Source organism: Delphinus delphis, chromosome 8 (assembly GCF_949987515.2).
Source record: "Delphinus delphis chromosome 8, mDelDel1.2, whole genome shotgun sequence".
In the NCBI taxonomy this organism is placed as follows: Eukaryota; Metazoa; Chordata; class Mammalia; order Artiodactyla; family Delphinidae; genus Delphinus; species Delphinus delphis.
The window spans coordinates 12,042,305-12,057,707 of NC_082690.1; positions in this window are offsets into that span (position 1 = coordinate 12,042,305).

Consider the following 15,403-nt stretch of genomic DNA (forward strand, 5'->3'; position numbering starts at 1 on the left):
TCTTGTTGCAGAGCCGGGCTCTAGGCATGCGGGCTTCAGTAGTTGTAGCGTACGGGCTTAGTTGCTCCGCGGCATGTAGGATCTCCCCGGACCAGGGCTCAAACCCGTGTCCCCTGCATTGGCAGGCGGATTCTTAACCACTGCGCCACCAGGGAAGTCCAATTTTACCATTTTTTATTCTGCTTTTTATTAGAGTTAGATTTTTAAAAAAACTTTTTTGACGGCAGGGACCTTGTGAGTATACAACAGGACCTCAATGTTACTTGAAGAAATGAAAGCAAGGTTGCTGAAAGCGTTGATGTTATTCTGTCCAGCATATTATACAGTTAACATCAGAGCAACTGCAAACAAACTCCACGCAGAAGGATTTACTCCTCATTGCAGCTAACAGGGTATGTTATATAATCAGAGCTAAGTCATTCACACCTTTTGACTGTCTCATTACTGGTCTGTGGAAATCGTTGCTATGGTTCTTCAGACTCTTCAAGCATTTTCTGCATTATCCAGAAAAGAGTTTATTCTGCTTGTCTGAAAATGAGTGGTTCGTATGAGTCAGGAATCCACCAATCCAGCAGCTACTTGCAGAGACTAGTCACGCACAGAGGATGGAATACCCTGAACTTGATTTTCCTCCTTCCTCTTCTGGAATGGCTGTCCTGATTATTCTTACTCAGAGTCACTAAAGGCTGGAATAATAAACACAGGTGGCAGTCAGGGTCCAATCAGGAGACAGAAGCCACAGCAGTTTTTGTTTGTTTGTTTGTTTGTTTTTGCGGTACACAGGCCTCTCACTGTTGTGGCCTCTTCCATTGCGGAGCACAGGCTCCGGACGCGCAGGCTCAGCGGCCATGGCTCACGGGTCTAGCTGCTCTGCGGCATGTGGGATCTTCCCGGACGGGGGCACGAACCCGTGTCCCCTGCATCGGCAGGCGGACTCTCAACCACTGCGCCACCAGGGAAGCCCAACAGTTATTTTAATGGAAATAATTTAATATGAAGATTTATTGACTGAAAAGTAGCAAAGGGAGCCCAGGTATCCTGGGAATAGTAGCTACAGGAAACAATTACCCGCCCCCCTATTTCTGGGGGAACACAGGGAAGAATTTGTAACGATCAACATTTAGAAGCTGGAAGAAAGGGGCCAGTGCTGGGACGAGGAGGAAATTCCAAGCTGATGAGTGCTGGTGTCTTTAAGAGGTGTGATGAAGCTGGTTCTGGGAGCACTGGGAAAACTGGCGCCAACTGCTGCTACTGAAACAGGCTGAGCTGCGGGGGTGAAGAAATATGTCAGGACGACTCTGAGAGGAAAAAGCTGGGGAGGAACAGTCCCTTTTCCTTTTCAAGCTGTGTAGTGTCCCTCTACCGCCCCCTACTGGCAGAGCCTAACAAGGAGTGACTGGCCAAGGAGAAATGAGGTTTACAGAAGTTGCCCCCGTATGACAGCAGAGTGCATGAGTGCGTTCGAAACGGAGAGACAGTGGTTTAATAAGCAGCACAGAGATACACTGTTCTGCAGAATTCTTAAGGATTATAGAGTGCATGCATATGAACAAAATAAAGCTGTAAAGTGCATTATTATTATGGTAATAATGATGATAATTTACATATGATTAACAACTTCCCGGGGTTTGCAAAGTGCTTTTGCATATGTCATCTGTTCAGAGTCAAACTGGCAATCTGATGCTGAACTAACTAAAACACAAAGAAGAATGAGAAAAACACGTCAAAAAATGATCAAAATAGTAATAGGGTAGTTCTCAACCCAGGGTGGTTCTGTCCACCAGAGAACATTTGGCAATGTCTGGAGACATTTTCTATTGTCATGACTTAGGGGAGTGCTACTGGCATCTAGTGGGTAAAGGCCAGGGACGCTGTTAAACATCCCACAATACACAGGACTGCCTCCACAACAAAAAATTATCCAGTTAAAAATGTCAGTAGTGCTGAGGTTGACAAACCCTGCGCTAGAGGAACAGCCCTTGGTCTGTGGCCACAAGGCACCCAAGTGCATGATTCTGTCTTTGTACCGACACATGCATGGCACTGACTTATCATTAGCTGTTAATGGTTCTGTCATCTCCTCACTATACTATAAGCTCTGAGAGACCAAGGACTAGTTGTGCCCATGACACCTAATGGGTGCTCAGTATACATTGAGGAAAAGCCACAATGCCTTACACTTCGGCACTTGAATGGAGAGTAGATAAGTATAGCCCGTCAGGTCTTTTTCTAGAGATACGCTCATATGTGGCACATAACTAGGATGATTAAATAACTTATTATTAAAATCCAGAATACATTCAAGAATTTTAAAAAATATGCTATTAATAAATAAAATAAGACAATAGGTATGGCCTGAAATTGTCTTGGATAGCCGGAAAGTGTGGTTACTCTCTATAACTCTAACAAGTTGAAATGTCTGGTTCCTTCACTTATATGTTAAATTAGGAGCAGTAAATTAGGAATGAGGAGAGAAGGGCACTCTGAGGACAGAAAGAAAGGACAGTACCAGCAAGTAAAGGAACAGAAATAACATAAGAGATGTTCAAAAAGACCCAGAGCCACCTGGGGTCCTTTGGTGTAGGCAGCAAGCAACCGCATAGCTGAAAACCCTGTGTGAGAATCACGGTATTAGAGCAAGCATGATTAATTTTCATAATGATTAATTTAAAAAAACTCATAAAATAGATCAGTTTAATAAATACTAGAAAGGTAAAAGTCAGGTAATCTATTCTACAAAGATTTTTATCCACATATTAAAATGTTTAAAATTTCAAGGGATAAGCTCTCAATAATCCAGAAAAATGTACTTATTTAGCATAACCAATCTTGAGAATTTTAGAGGACTGAAGCTGTGTAAATGCAGTTCAACAGGGAGATATGCAGGGAACACTAACGCTGTTCTAGGAGAACTAGTCGAGTGCTGGGCGAGCCTGGAGGGAGGGAGGGGAGTTCTGCCTGCTGGGATCAGAAGCTTTAGGAACAAGATGATCCCATATAATGACTCTTATGAATACAAATTAACAAATAATCAACGATTGCCTTTCTTCTTCTGTTTTGATTCCTTGGTTTTCTTTTCTAAAAATAATTTTAAAACGTTTGTATTATGGCAATTTAAGAACACACAACAGTAGAGAGAAAGGTAGCCCTCGTCTAGCTTCAAAAATGATCCATCTGTGAGCAGTCTTGTTTCTACACATACTGTTCTCTACTCCGACCAAATTATTTAAAAGTAAATCCCAGCTGTTATGAGGTTTCATCTGTAAGCATGTAAGGATGTCTCTTTTATTTTTTTTAAATATTTATTTATTTTGGCTGCGCCCGGTCTCAGTTGCAGCACGCGGGATCTTTGTTGCGGCACGCGGGCTTCTTAGTTGCAGCATGCGGACTCCTTAGTTGCGGCATGCATGTGGGATCTAGCTCCCTGACCAGGGATCTAACCCGGGGCCCCTGCATTGGGAGCGTGGAGTCTTACCCACTGCACCACCAGGGAAGTTCCCTAAGAGACAATTTTTAAATAATTGCAATAGCATTGTCACATCTGAAATAAAATTCACAATGACTCCTTAATATCATTTAATACTGAGTCAGTGTTCAGACTTCCCAGGCTGTCTTCTAGGTGTCTTTTTATAACTGGTGGGTTTGAATCAGGATCCAAAAAATTCTACAGTGATTTTTTAAAATAACAGCTTTATTGAGATACAATTCACATACCACACAATTCACCCCTTTAAAGCGCACAATGCAGTAGTTTTTAGTGTATTTATAGAGCTGTGCAATCATCACAACTAATTCCAGAACATCTCTCCCAAAGCAGTCACTCCTCATTCCCTGCCATTTTCTCAGCCCTTGGCAACTTTCTGTCTCTATGGATTTGCACGTAAATGGAACCATACAATATGTGTTTATGTGTGTGTGTCTGGCTTTTTCCACATAGCATAATGTTTTCAAGGTTCATCCATGTTGTAGCATGTGTCAGTACTTCATTCCCTCTTTTTTGCTAAATAATATTTCCTGTATGAATATACTATATTTTATTTACCCATTCAACCATTGATAGCCATTTGTGTTGTTTCCACCTTTTCACTATTATGAATAATGCTGCTATGAACATTCATGTACAGTTTTTATGTGGACAGTTCTTTCTTTTTTTCCTATTCCCTTAGGCAGTTTTTTTTTCCTTCCAGCTTTATTGAGGTATAACTGACATATACAGCAGTGTAGGAGTTTAAGGTGTACAGCTTAATGATTTGACTTACATATATCATGAAATGATGACCACAGTAAGTTTAGTGAATACCCATCATCTCATACAAAGTTAAGGAAAGAGAAAAGTTTCCTTTTCCTTGTGATGAGAACTCTTAGGACTTAATTTATTAACAACTTTCATATAGTAGTGTTAATTTTATTTATCATATTGTATATTACATCCCTAGTACTTATTTATCTTATTACTGGAAGTTTGTACCTTTTGACCACCTTCATCTAATCCTGCCTCCCTCTACCCGCTGCCTCTGATAACCACGAATCTGATCTCTTTTTCCATGAGTTTGTGTATTTGTTTTTGAAGTACAATTGACCTACAACACTGTTAGTTCCTGTTACACAACATAGTGATTTAATATTTCCATACATTTCAAAGTGATCACCATGATAAGTCTAGTTACCATTGTGGAAGTTTGTTTTCAGTTCTCCTGGGTATATACCTAGGAGTGGAATTGCTGGAGCATACGGAAACTCTCTGTTGAACTTTTGAGGAACTTCCAGACTGTTTTCCAAAGTGACTGAGACATTTTACATTCCTACCAGTAATCTATGGGGGTTCCAATTTCTCTATGTCCTTTCCAAAATTTACTATTGTCTGTCTTTTTTTGTGATAGCCATCCTTGTAGGTGTGAAGTTCTATCTCATTGCGGGTTCGATTTGCATTTTCCTGATGACTAATGATGTTGAGCATCTTTTCACGCACTTGTGGCTACTTTTGTTGCACAGTGATTTTTCAGAATATTGCAAATGTATTTTAAATTTCAGATTAAAGAGTTGGTAGCTGAGCAGTCTCCAAAACTGATTTGTCTTTGATAAATTCCTTGCTTTCTGGTATAAAATGTTTCAGGCTCATCTTATACGTTTCTTGCCCCAACCTGGATTTAGCCATTTCTTCAAGGAGCTTTGGGTAGTTTTAGTTAAATGTTATTTAGAGACCACAATCTGGGCACTGAGGATGCTTACTGCTACTGGAATGGTAATTGTCTCCAGGTCATTTCAGTGGGAAAAGCTAGAAAATACTTTTTTATTTATTTTTCCAAGAGAAAAATACATTATAAGTGCATGCTTTTGTTTTCAATTCAAATTTAAGAATACAGGGTTTTAACTTATTTGATTTTACATTTATATCTCTTTCTCTTGTGCTGAAAATTGTGGTTCCAATGATATTAACATAATTAATTATGCACTTTATCCTACACAATATATACTATGCTTTCAAAGTGGCTGTCCTGGTGTGGTAACTAACAATATGACTACTGAAACCAGTTTAAGATTTGTTTGCAGTTCTTTTTGTCATTAGGATATATCCTGTTGGTGTACACAGTCAAATGTATATTTTAAAGTAAGCTGAACTAATTCGTCTCTGTGTGGCATTTTTTAAAAAAGAAATTAATTTTTACTTTTGATTTAATTTTTAAGTGATTATGTAAATCACTTACATAGTTCCAAAGTCAAAACTATAAAGTCAGGTACATTTCGAGAAGTCTCACTTCTAACTGCATCCCCTCCACTCAGTTCCCTCTCAGCTCATATAAGCAATAATTTTTATTAGTTTTAGCTTAGCTTTCCTTTAAAAAAAAAGATCATATTTATTTATTGTTTATTTATTTGTAACCCACCCCTTTTCTCAGATTAAAGGAATTTATGTACTCTCTTCTGCACTTTGCTTTTTTTTTCTTCACTCAATAACACATCCTGGAGATCACCCTATAGACATATGTAATGAGCTTTCTCATCATTCCTTTTCATGGTTGTATAATACCCCACCGTGTGCCCAACCAGCCCCTTATTGATAGATACTTGAATTGTTATAGATGTGCTGCAATGAACAGCTGTGACATTGTGATAAGAAATATGTATATTTATGGTCTTCATTATGGTTCCTGGCACAGAACTCCTAAACCCTTTAATTGCCTAAGGAATAAGAGTGATAGGAGCAGCATTTATTATAATATTTGGGTTTTGTCCTGGGTTCCCGACACAAGAGCTTATAAAACCCTTTTATAGTTTCTTGAGTGACAGGAGTCAGGGGAGCCTCTTCTATTGTTCATTATAAGCCTCTTTCAATCATCCTTGAGTTTATGCTAATGAGGTGACTCTTGGTTGGGCCCTTAGATATCTTCAGGATATGAGGGCTGGTTACCAGAGGCACCATCCCTGTGATCAGAGGGTTGGCACTTTCAGCCCAACCCCCCCAGCCTCAGGAGAGGGTAGAGGAGCTGGGTATTGAGCTAATCACCAACACTCAATGACTTACTCAATCATGCCTCCATAGTGGAACTTCCATAAAATCCCCTAAATGATGGCGTTCACTGAGCTTCTGGGTTGGTGAACACAGCCATGTGCCAGGAGGGTGGCACAGCCCAACTCCATGGGGACTGAAGCTTCTGTGCTTGGGACTCTTCCAGACCTTGCCCTATGTGCCTCTCTATCTGGCTGTTCCTTTGCATCATTTATAACATCCTTTATAATAAACCAGTAATAGTAAAGTGTTTCCCTGAGTTCTGTGAGCCACTCTAGCACATTAATTGAACCTGAGGAGGGGGTCATGGGAACCTCCAATTTGCAGTTAAATCAGACACAAGTTGTGGGTAACCTAGGGACCTACTACCTGTGATTGGCATCTGAAGTGGGAGCAGTCTTGAGGGACTGAGCCCTTAACCTGTGGAATCTATGCTAAGACCAGGTAGTTAGTGTCAGAAGTGAATTGCATTCCAGGACACCCAGTTGGTGTCTAGAGAGTTGGAGAATTGGTTGGTGTGGGGAAAAACGTCACACGTTTGTTGTCAGAAGTATTGTGAGTAAAAAACTGTTCATAATGTCAAATTATAATTTTTCCATTTACCTTTGGGTTAGATTCCTAAAAGGGGGATTGCTGGCTTAAAAGGTAAGTACCAATGTTATTTTGTTAGATGTTGACAAATTCCCCTTCATAGAGGCTCTATGATCTTACATTCCCACCAGCAACATAAGAGAGTGCTTGTTTCCCTACAGCCTAGCCAACAAAGTGTATTGTGAAGTGCTTGGATTTTTGCCAATATGATCGATAAGAAATAGAATTTTAGAGCAGTTTTAATTTTGCATTTCCTTGTTACGTATTTCTTATGTGTTTAAGAAAAATTTGCCTTTTTTTCCTTGCTGCTTTTTGGTGGCATAGTATTGATTTTTTTCTTCTTAGTTTTTAGAAGCTCTTTATATTTGGGAATTTTACCGTTTGTGATCTTAGTTGCAAATATTTTTTTCCCAGCTTGTCATTTGTTATTTATTTATTTTTTTGCCACCAGAGGCATTTATTTTTCTGTAGTCAAATTTATCAATCTTCCTCCCTCTTATTTTTGAATTTTGAGTCACGATAAGGGAAGTTTATCCCACTCCCAAGTTATAGAACAATTAACCGATTTTTTTCCCTGGTATTTCTATGGTTTCATTTGTATATTTAAACCTTGCATCTATTTGAATTTCATTTTTGGTTTATGATGTGTTTATCAAGTTTTGCCTTTTTCGATACGGCTGCCCAATTAGTAAAATGTTGACCTTTTCCAACTGATTTGAGATACCATCTTTATCACATATAAAATTTTTATTTTATTACATCAGTATTAAAACATATGCTTCTAATTGCTACTGATTTTATTTTGAGATGAGGTGATAGAGTTCATTACAAGTCTTCAGTCTGACTGGGTCTTTCTGTGAGTCATTCTTCAGTAGCAGCCCCTTTCTGCCTTGTTAGCTTTAAAGTTAAAAATCTGTTTGTCCAGTTATCAGGATGTTCTCAGTAAGTAGACCCAGACTCAGGGGTCCCTATGCCATTGTCTAAAACTAGTGCAAAGAGAAAACAATGAATCTAAGGTGGAGGAGAAAAACATAAACATTTGTTAGGTACCTATCACATGTCTAATGCTGGACTAGACACTTTGCCTGTATTCTCTTATCTCATTTAGTCCTCACACTAATTCTGTGTGGTGGGAATTGTTATCCTCATTATACAGATGAGGAACCTGGAGATACAGGAAGTTATTCTATGACCAATACCAGCTAAACACAATTTAGGAATAAGGAATTAGGGAAAAGCAAAAGAAAGAGAGCATCCCCTGTTTTAAAGAGTAATATTTAGGGAATTCCCTGGCGGTCCAGTCTCAATGCTGAGGGCCTGGGTTCGATCCCTGGTCAGGGAATTAAGATCTCACAAGCCGCGGCACAGCCAAAATAATAATAATAATAATAAAGAGTAATATTTAGTTATTGTCTCTAGCAAAGGGGGTAACTTAATTTGAAAATTTCATCTGGACATCTGAGACTTAGTCTCCCTCAAACCACTTTGGAAGGCACAGATTTTAGTATTTTTCTAATGGGACACAATTTTTATTTCACAAATTAGGGCCTGGTTCAAAAGAGGCATCCTGTCTTAATTAAAAATTGTGACCCATTGTTTCAGGGGATTGCAAAAGGCCTGGCAGAATTATTTTTTATGATAAATGTCACTTCAAGGTACTCTCACAAAGTTTAGTCTCTCTACAATTAGGCAAGATCGCTTTTTAAAAAATAAACTGTGAGGGCTTCCCTGGTGGTGCAGTGGTTGAGAGTCCGCCTGCCGATGCAGGGGACGTGGGTTCGTGCCCCGGTCCGGGAAGATCCCACATGCCGCGGAGCGGCTGGGCCCGTGGGCCATGGCCGCTGAGCCTGCACGTCCGGAGCCTGTGCTCCGCAATGGGAGAGGCCACAAGAGTGAGAGGCCCGCGTACCGCAAAAAATTTTTTTTAAATAAATAAATAAATAAACTGTGAGGCATTTGGGGAGAATATAAGAAGTTGTTGTTGCCTTAGTTTTGGTTTGTTTCTGTCTGAAAATAAGATGTAGAGCAGAAAAGGTAGGGGGAAATTAGCATATTTGAACAGGTCTAGAGTAGTGATCTGTGATGACAAATTTGCTCATGAATGCGTTACAGGAAGGAAGAGCGCTTCTCTCTTAGAAGGTGTAACACTGTAAAAATAGAACTGCATTTCATCTAGATCAAAACCCCATTATAAATGTAGCAAATTCCCATGACTTCAGCCAGGGGAAGTAACAGGAGATTATGTTGTTGGGTTACATTAGTGACCTCATGAATGATCAGCAGTTCAAACCATCCTCTTCCTCTGTGGGGAGACTCTCTACTTGATGTGTGCTTAGTCTGTTGGCTAGTATGATTTTTCTCTCTGTTCTTTTTACCTAATGAGAGATGCTTGGAGCCAGAGAATTTTGGTTTGGTTTTTCTTGAGTCATTTGAGAGGAAGTAAAATAAGTATCTTTCTGACTTCATCTCCAAAAGGTAAAACTAAGAAGGATCATTAAATAGAGATTTCTTGGTTATTCTTTAACTCCATCTTCCAATGAGCAGAAAGAAATAAGCGTGGAACGCTCTCTTAAGTTATATGTAAGGAATGAGACAAGATCCTACTTTGGTCTCTTTAGGAGGCAGGAGCCCAAGGTTCTAATCCTGTCTCACTAATCAGTTGTGTGGACTTTGATAGCTGACAAACCCTCTCTGGGCCTCCGTTCCCTTCCTGAAATACAAAAGAATTGCTCACAATCAGTGTTTCCCAAATTGTGTTTGTTAGAACAATAATATTCCATAAAACAACTGTGTTGTAGTTTAAAAGGTGCTCCATTTAGAAGCTAGAAATAATTTAAAACCCAATTCACCCAGCTTACATAACAACATAGGGATCTTTACCTCACTTAACAAGGAGTTCTGAAATACTCAGCAGCTTAACAAAGTCATCAAGGATTCGTTGTACTCTGTCTCTTTTCTATTGCATCCTCGCCACATTAGCTACGATTCCTTGTTGGGGAGAAAATAGCTGTGGCAGTTCTAAGCATCACTTCTTGTTATGGCAGCATTATAGGGGAGGCAAGATGTTTTCATTCTGAGTGTCTCTTTTTATCATTAAGAGAAATCTTTCCCAGAAGCCCTGTAGGGACTTCCCCTCCTGTCTCAATGGCCAGCATCATTATTTTTTATTAATTTTTTTCAAGTATAGTTGATTTACAATGTTGTGTTAATTTCTGCTGTACAGCAAAGTGAATCAGTTATACATATATATATATGCATTCTTTTTTATATTCTTTTCCATTATGGTTTATCACAGGATATTGGGTATAGTTCCCAGTGCTATACAGTAGGACCTTGTTGTTTATACATTTTGTATATAGTAGTTTGCATCTGCTAATCCCAAACTCCCAATCCATCCCTCCCCCACTCCCCTCCCCCTTGGCAACCACAAGTCTGTTCTCTATGTCTGTGAGTCTGTGTCTGTTTTGTAGATAAGTTCATTTGTATCATATTTTATATTCCACATATAAGTGATATCATATGGTATTTGTCTTTCTCTTTCTGACTTGTTTCACTGAGTATGATAATCTCTAGATCCATCCATGTAGCTGCAAATGGCATTATTTCATTTTTTATGGCTGAATAGTATTCCATTGTATATATATACCGCATCTTCTTTATCTCAATGGCCAGCATTGTTTTATGTGCCTGAGCTGAAACTGACCACTGGCAAGGGGAGTGGAGCCATGGCTGATTGAAACCAATCATGATTCTTCTTTATGGCTGGCGGGGGGAGGCCTGCCTCCCCTGAAGCACAGGACTACACAGTGCGGGGTGGATACTAGAACAAAATCACAGATCTACTAGAAAGGAGGAAGCCATTGGCCAATGGTCATTGGGTGGGCAACCATCACAAATTGCTTTATGTGGTTAAGTGAGTTTGATCTTCGCTGGGTTAAACAAAGCCAAACAGATTCCTTTATAAGAAGACTTTTCAGAACCTTTACTGTGCTAATGTGCATCATCTCTATGAGGGAGATATAATGTTCAACCTTTTCCAAACTTATTTGACCCCAGAAAACTTTTTTTTTTTTTTCACGGAGCATCCATTAACATTTCTAGGTCACCAGTGTTCCTCAAAATTTTAGAAAATGCTTGAGATGAACTCAGAGATCCCTCCTAATGATCATATTCTATGGTTATCTATAAAACTAGATTCAGATTTGTTGAGATGCAAGAAATCTATACATATAGCTACTGTATTGGTTAGGGTTTCTGCAGCAAACAGGTGATACGTTCACACTGGGCAATTTGAGGAGATTTAATAAGTGAACTCCTTCCAAAGCTTTGGGGGAACCACAGAAGACAGTGCAGGATCCCTCTAGGCTTGATGAAGTGAGGGAAGCAAATAGATTCCCGAACTAGAGACAGAGAGAATTGCCTGATGGGAGATGTGACCTCCAGTCGGGGGACCCAGTCAGTTCCTAGCAATCTTGCACACACATCCTCTGCTGGCCTTCCTGGAATCCACATTCCCCAGCTGGAAGCCAGAGAGAGGGCAAGGCAGCCTGCTGATGTTTCCGAAGTGGCAATGTTCCAGGGCACCCGGCAGGTAGGAAAGGGGGGAGAGTGAGGAGGGGCAATTGAAAGATAATGAGCACAGCTACCCAACATCTCATTTTTTCCTAAATGTCCCCCTGGAGTCACCCTAGTATAACAGTTGGAGGGGCATAGCATTGAAGCCAGACAGACCCAGATCAGCATCTGGGCTCTCTCCTTACCTGGTTAAACGCTCTCGGTAGTCTCCTAAGCCATTTTGTAGAGTTTAGAGCAGCTCTTTTGTGTCAAATGTGCATTGTAATACCTACTTTGCAAGAATGTTATGTTGATTAAATTAGATTACCTATATAAAGTGGCTCCTAATAGGTTCTTTCAAATGTCGTTTTTCTTTTACCTGTCTTCCCTCTGCTATTGGCCAAATATACATTGAGAAACTACCATAGGCTGGGCACCATGAACGCTGACAATTTTTTGTCCACAGAACGCGTTTGGCCTGTGGTTTGGGGTGTAGTTCTACATCAGGTAGGACTAGATGACTCATAAGGTCCTTCTACCTCCAGGAAAATATAATATTTCTAAATATTATTTCTAATTCAGCTTTAATGATAATATTTCAACTTCAGCTATGTTTTGCAAAATTTTGATTTGTGCTACGTCAGGGCACCCAAACCTGTTGGGATCACCTAGGGAGCTTTAAAAAAAAAATGCAGATTCCAAAGCTCTGCCTTTAGGTCTGCTGAGACCAATCTTTCAGGACAAACCTGGGAATCCCTGTTTTTGAAATCCTCTGACAATCTGACAATCAGGTTAGTTTGCTTACCTCTGTTTCACATGGTGTCAATACTATAATGTTGGCATATTCATTTGCCTCTTGAGTAAAAGGCCCTGGAACAGTGGAAACAGTTGCAGTGAACATCCTTGGGGAGGATTAACCTGCAAACAGAGACTCAAAGTAGCACAATACAGCAGTGTGGTTTGATCGACCACGGCAAGCACCATCGCTGAAGCAGAAGTGTTTTTCCCCTGGGTTGTTTTCAGTTTAATAGCTTGGTGAACGATTTGTCTGAGCTGCTACAAAACTATAAATGACATGCCTCATCTTGACGTCTTTGTACATTAAAAATCTCTTAGAAATCAGGACATCTGGCTCATTTCCCCTCTTCTAACTCCACCACTTCCCTTCTCTTCCAGAACAATTCAGTCCTGAAGTCATTAGGCGGGGTCTAACAAAGTAGGCATCCACAGGGGAGGCTGGTGGAGGAGATGTGGAAGCCCGGAGAGGGGTGTCTGAGCCCCAGCCCTATGAGGTGGCAGTGCCCCTAGAAGGGCTGCCCAGCCTGAAGGGTCCGAGCCTGAGTGGGTGAGGAGGGTTACCATCCAGCACTAAGTGTGTGGCCAGTGCTTCCAGACAGTGGGGGGGTCAGAGCCCATGCTTGGTGAGTAGAGCATCCACAAGGAGAGGTGGGGGCACAGAGTTGGGAGTCAGAACTCGAGCATGAAGAGAAGGACATCCTCAAGGAGAACAGGATAGTAGCAGAGATGGGAGATGCTCACATACAGGGGATTGAGCAAATCAGTGAATATGTTAAGGATAATGAAAGCTGGATTTCTCAGAAAAGGTAGTTACAAGTACAGAAAGGGGGAAAACTAGAATAAACACATGGTTTTCAATAGATAAATTTAAATATACCCATACATGGACATATATATATATACACTTGTATGTATGCATTCTCATATATTCCCTGGCTCTGTCTACTGAGATAACTTGAAAACAATGATGCCCCCAAAGCAATGAGTACACGTATTCCCTGGATTTTGGCTTCTAAATACCATTTTCCACTAAAAGGAACAAGGGATCCTTAGAGAAATGGCTGATTATAAGGCTGGGGCAGAAAAAGTTTTAGATGAGCCTGGAATATTTTGTACCAGAAAGCAAGCAAGTTCTCGAAGCTTGAGGACAAGAAGGACACAAAAGCCTGTTTCCACAGTTTGATCATCAAATTAGCAGCTGATTAATTTGACAGTAACAGAGTATAACCCAGTGACTAACATAGGATAGTAACAGATTGTAGCCTGTTTCATAACAGAGGAAACCATGAGTCCATACAGGTATCAATCAATAAGTAACTTGAAAGTTTGATGAGGAATGGGATATTTACATAGTTTTGAAGCATCTCCCCACAAAATATTGACTTAGAAAGCAGAAAAGAGTAAGTTTACAATGGAGAAGTTATCAAGTGATCAAGGTGGATATCATCAATAACGGGATTGATAAAATGCAATGTGACAAACAAAACATCCCTGACGTGATAGTCCTGTCAAAGTTGCATATCCTGAATCCAACCACGAGGAACCATCAGACAAAGCCAAACTGAGGGACGGTCTACAAGATAACTAGCCTGTAATCTTCAAAAATGTCCAGCTCGTGAAAGGGAAGGCACTGTAGGCCAAACTGAATAGGATGAAAATGAAACATGTGATTCTGAACTGGATCCCCTGGGAGGTTTGGGACAATCGGAGATAGAGCGTTGGAGTCTGAGGTCTGCAGTACAAAAAGTCAATGTTAATTTCCTGATTTGGGGGGTTGCGCTGTGGTTATAGAAGTGGGTGTCCTTGTTTGGAGGAAATACACACTAAAGCATTTGTGGGGTGACAGGACATCATGTCAACTTACAGTGGCTTAGAGGGAAAAGTGTTTCGTTCTATCCTTATGCCTTTCAGTAATTTTGTGATTGTTAAAAAAAAAATGGTATCATGAGAAAAAAATCAGCCTGGCTGGATCTGGCCCCTGTAACAAATTACAAACTCATAATTTTTATGTGTGTGGTAGAGCAATGGGGGTGGGGCAGGTGGTATTATTTTAGAATTAGTTTATTCAGGTCCAAAGAATGAGAAATGTCATAAATGTTAGGGGGGGGGGGGAAAGACATGTCACATGTCACTTTCACACGTGAAAGTGAAGGGAGGAAGTACGACTTGGAACAACCACTAGAAACACAAATACATATTCTACTCTTTATTAAATAATTTTTAAAAAGCATCTATTAGGTCAGTAATCGGGAAATTCAACTCACTATTTTCTTTTGTACGTGTTTTTGTAATGAAGTGTCCTGGTAAAAACATTGTCTACCAGGTCAACTCTTGTGATTTAGCAAGACAATTAGAAGAAAATGGAAACTTTGGGTCTGCCTTGAACTAGCACTTGTGTCTTGGGGCATCAGCCTTGGGACCTTCATGCTTATCTGACTCACTCATTGTTTTGCATCACTTCTCCCAGACAGGGAATGGGCTGGTTACAGCTTCTTAAAGTGCATCTTGAAAGTAAGCTCCTAGGATTAGAGACCTTCTTTGGGTCCTTTTCATCCCGAAGTTCTTTTTTTGGAAACCAGAAAGACAAAAAAATATTTTAAAAAATAGTTCCACTAGAGCCCAGCATCTAATATCTCCTGTTCCCTTTACAGTAAGATGTTAGCTGGTCACACTGACCGTGATCCCAAAGTTTAGTAGAATTCTCCTGCTCTGAAGTAGTATCAGCCATAATAGGTTCTTTCTCTTCTTTTCTTTTTCTTTTTTTTTCTTAACTACAAAGCTTTATGTCCATGGGTTAGTCCTCATCTGTTGCTCTGAGTCCGGGGCAGATTACACTTGGAGGACACCATCTTGCATTGCACTCACAGTACTTTTTTTTTGTTTTTCATGTGATGGTAATTATGCTCCTTCCCACAGGCTGCTCCACTGAGGTGATGATGAGGCTGCCCTGAA